General features: G+C 35.6%; 1 protein-coding gene across 1 annotated transcript in view; it reads left to right on the top strand.

Moving 5' to 3' along the window:
• The window catches only part of LOC144978006 (uncharacterized), a 63,788-nt gene that overhangs the window by 6,881 nt on the left and 51,907 nt on the right, over window positions 1–5,000 (top strand). The window lies entirely within an intron of this gene.

The following is a 5,000-nucleotide window of genomic DNA, read 5'->3' on the forward strand; positions in this document are numbered from 1 at the left end:
TGATGCAATGTAACTTAGTAACTGGCTCTAAACTATCGGAACAATGATGGTGGACGCCCTTATGAAATACTTCTCCAACGAGTATGAAAGTGTATTCAGAGGAGAAAAAAATTATAAATCTGATCATGTTTTGACTTTTATACATTCTGACCACATGACATTAATATGAACAAGTTCTAGCCAGCATGAAGAATAAAAGATACAGATTTTCTTTGTTTAGAACCAAGCTGCTCATTGCTGGGCGGAAGTGACATCAGACTATTGAATCCCATTCCTGGGTCGATTAACACGAAAGCAGGATTGACTGTGATTGTTCTATCAATAATTCTGTATTAAATATTTGTAAAACATATCGATCTATTTTGAATGGAAACTGGGGAGAAAAGTACTATAAAGTAGCGCTAGCGCTTCACAGTTTGTTGATGAGACAAGAAGAGTTCCTTCCGGTTTCAATACATGGAACTCAAAGAAGACATAAATGGGGGCAGCGTGGCTCAGCGGTACGGTCTTTGCTTCGTACCGAAAAGGTACTGAGTTCGATCATCCGCAGCTGTCCTGTGTGACCTTGAGCAAGTCATCTCGCCCTTTGCGGCGCTGCACTGCGGCTGATGCCTGGGTTATTCCAGTCTTCCCTTGGAATAGACCCTAGAGACAAATTTCCCCGTTTATTTTATTTAAAAAAAATAATAGTAAATTTTTAAAATCGAGCTTTTATATAGGGCAATGTCCACTAAAAGTGCTCAAAGCGCTTTACACAGGGTCCATGACGAACAGCAACATGTATTATGAAGAACGACGCATGACGTCTGTTCGGCGATAATACATTTTTTTTCGGACAGAGACAACGTTGTTAACGGCCATTTCCTCATTTTACACACGAGTACGGTGAGAACTAAGAACAACAAACGTGAAATAAATAGTACAAAAGAGGTTCAGAATTAATGATTCTTGGAGCTTTGAGCACGTTTAATGGATATTGCCCTATACAAATGCTCTAGTTTTAAATTATCTAGCTGTAGACATGGTTAAAATTCTTATAGATAGTTCGAAGATGACGTCACTCAGGTATTTGTTATTGTTTTTGCCATCCGCGTTTATGAGTAATTCTCACTAAACTGTATTAACCAGACTATAAACGATAATGGTGACACATAGTTTTTTTTTTTGTTTTAGCCCGTTATACTTCAGGATGGCAATGTTGTGAACTTCTTAGCCAAGTGCATACTATCTATAGATAATTTTAGCGTAATGATTATGTACTCACGAAGTAATCTATCTATTTCTACACCATTTATAATTTCCAAACATCTGCAGTGAAATAATGATATTTGAGATTGTGATAACAAATATACTCATAAATCAATAACCAAATTTATTTGTATTCTATAAAGCCTACTTATTATCTTATATCTATATATCTATATATCTATATATATATATATATATATATATATATATATATATATATATAATATTATATATATATATATAATATTCACTATATTGCAAGTAATAGATAGATACATTCTTACTTAATTTATTTTGATGTTTTATATATATATATATATATATATATATATATATATATATATATATATATATATATATGTTTGTACACCACATATACATGAGTACATTTAAGTTGAAATACTATCTTTACCACGTGTATCATCATTGTAATCTTTAATCAATAGATTTATGGCATTACTATTAATATTAAGGGCATTCAAGGGATTTTATCCTATTTTGCCATATACCATAATATGTTATGTTATAGGTTATTTAATTCCGTTTTTCTGTGTATGTTTAATGTCAATACTTTAATCCATCTCTTTTCTAGGCACGTCTGTTGTACAATTTCCGAAAAGAATGAATTAAGTTTATCATTTTTTTAAATTGAAAAATATAATCGAGCTTGTATATAGCGCAATATCCATTATACGTGCTCAAAGCGCTTTACAAAACGCTTTTATTATTATTATTATTATTATTATTATTATTATTATTATTATTATTATTATTATTATTATTATTATTATTATTTCTGCGTATAACTTTTTCCCACGGAGCTACATCAGAGACAGTATTTCTTCACCTCCTACATCAAATGTTGAAACGTTCACCATGAAAAAAGGGCTATTTATAAATCCTTCATTCACGCCATTAAAAAATTACAAAACACACGGGAAAACTCGAAAATAGGTTCAGTTTGCTTGTCTGTATCCATGGCAACCATAATATTAAGGTGTATTGAGTGGAACACAATGAAATGGTACATACAATGTATTACATTTATTTATTCATTTGTCCACGTGAAAAGTATTATATAATATAGAGAATGAGATTAGCGGAAGAGTAGCGTCCCTTGATTGGACATTACCTTACAGAGAGAACGTCAACATGGCTTTGCGCATGCGTCTCTCTCGTCCTCGCTTTCGGTGAAGTGTCTCCGGAAGCGAGGACTAGAGACGAATGCGCACAACCAACATGACGTTCTCTCTCTAATAACTTTTCCACTGGTGACGTCCAATCAAGGGACGCTACTCTTCCGCTAATCTCGTTCCCTATTAGCTATGGGTTTTATTTCTGTTAAAGACATTAATAAATAATAATCAGAGGGTCTGAGGTTCGATTCCCAGTCGAGGTCGACTGATTTTTTGGGATGTTTTTTTTTTCTTGTATTTTTCTTTCTTGCTTTGTCTGGCACCTTTCATACATACTTGTTCAGATCTTTATGAAACAGGAATAAACTCGGTATTTCTTTATCATAATATGTTACAGTGAATGACATAGTCAGTCGGATTGTGAAAAGGTTTGAACTGAGGTGTTGCCAAGCTTAGTGCGAAGGTCAAATTTTATCAAAAATTAGTTCTTGTCATAAATCGCCTGTTAGGCGATATTACAATTTTTTTCGGACAGAGACAACGCTGTTAACGACCAAGTACACCTTTTACACTTGAATAAGGTGAGAGAATGTGAGTAAAGAGCCTTCTCCAATGACTCAACTATGCGCCGAGCGAGGCTCGAACACAGGACCTTCGAACCTGAAAGCGAGTGTCATACCACTAGACTACATAGCCGTACAAATATAAACATTATATTATTACGATCGAGACGCTGTTTACCGACTTGAAATGGCCTGCTCGAGAAAAGCGTGGTCTGCAATTAAAACCCTTTTGCCACTCTTGAAAGTTCCTGTGTGTAAATGACAGAACTAGCCTGTTGCAGTGATAACCCCTAACACCGACTATATCCGTAGTTTACTTTTACCCCATGCCTATTTATTACATTTTTATGAGACAAATTATAGGCGTAGTATCAAAGCTAATGTTTATAGTTTTTCCATGTTAATGATAGTTGAATAAAGCTTTCTATGTACATGGCCATTTTAAATACATTTTTTTCCAATTTTGAAAAGTAGAAAAAATCTATAGGATTGAGTGTGAGTTAAAAATGAGACCATGGCACATGTGCGGCTATGTGGTGTTGTGGTATGACACTCGCTTTTGGATCGGAAGGTACTGGGTTCGAGGCACATCCCTCTCACTAATCTGTGGTTCGAGCCTAGCTCGGCGCATAGTTCAGTCCTTGTTCAGTCCTTTACTCACATTCTCATCGTACTCAGGGGTAAAATGAGTATACCTGGTCGTTAACAGCGTTTTATCTGTCGGAAAAAAATGTAATATCGCCTAACAGGCGACATGTCAAGTTCTACATGCTAATGTTACTTGTTGTTCTTGGTCAGGGACCCTTTGTAAAGCGCCTTGCGCAAGTTTAGTGGATATTGCGCTATATAAAAGCTCAAGTTTTTTAAAAAAGAATTGTGGGTCATCTTAATCTATTTATATATCAATGTAGATAATTATATTTATTTTTTTGGGGGGGGGGGGGGTTTTTTTTGTTTGTTTGTTTGTTTTTTGGTGTATTTAAAAAAAAAAAAATAAGACTAATTTTATCATCTCGAATGATTATTTTGAAAATCTGCAAGGGCACAATGAGAGTCCATTGATTATTTATTATTTGTAAAAATGTGACCCATCGTCTCAAAACTATATTATGTCGGTATGAATCAGATGCTAAAGAGTCAAATTAGAGCTAAACTGGTCAAAAATATGAATTATTGCTATTTATCATACTAGATTATGATATTCATTCTCCTCAATAAACAAACAAACTCAACGCAAGTCTGATATTTCTGGCTATAAATTCAGTTTTCAGCATCTTAGTCAATCCGTTTTGAGGTGAGGGGTAACAAATATGTTAGGGCTATGTGCCGCTATGTGGTCTTGTGGTCTGACACTCGCTTTCGGATCGGAAGGTCCTGGGTTCGAGCCTCGCTTGGCGCATAGTTGAGTCCCTGGAAAAGGCTCTTTACTCACATTCTCTCACCGTACTCAAGTGTAAAATGAGTACTTGGCCGGTAACAGCGTTGTCTCTGTCCGAAAAAAAAATGTAATATTGCCTAACAGGCGTCATGTCTCGTCCTACATGTTAAATGTTGCTGTTGGCTAGGGACTCTTTGTAAAGCGCTTTGAACACCTTAAGTGGATATTGCGCTATATAAATGCTCTATTTAAATTCGAGACACGATTCCGTGATACTCCAGCCGACCAGATAAAATGGCAAATCCATCTCAATGAAAACCAATTAAACGGCAATATAACTTCAGCACCATAATTGAAAACAGTTTAGTCAGCCCAACCGCATAACAATTTAATGGTTTAAAAAATATATTAAAACAACAAACAAACAGAAAAAAGGTGAGCATATATAGGGAATGAGATTAGAGGAAGAGTAGCGTCCCTTGATTGGACGTCACCTTACAGAGAGTACGTCAAATTGGTTTAGCGCATGCGTCTCTCTCGTCCTCGCTTTCGGTGAAGTGTCTCATGCTGCTTTCACCGGAAGCGAGGATGAGAGACGCATGCGCACAACCAACATGACGTTCTCTTTCTAATAACTTTTCCGCCGGTGACGTTCAATCAAGGGACGCTACTCTT

This window comes from Berghia stephanieae, chromosome 8 (assembly GCF_034508935.2).
Source record: "Berghia stephanieae isolate SIO BIC M18660-M18661 chromosome 8, UCSD_Bste_1.3, whole genome shotgun sequence".
NCBI classification, from domain to species: Eukaryota; Metazoa; Mollusca; class Gastropoda; order Nudibranchia; family Aeolidiidae; genus Berghia; species Berghia stephanieae.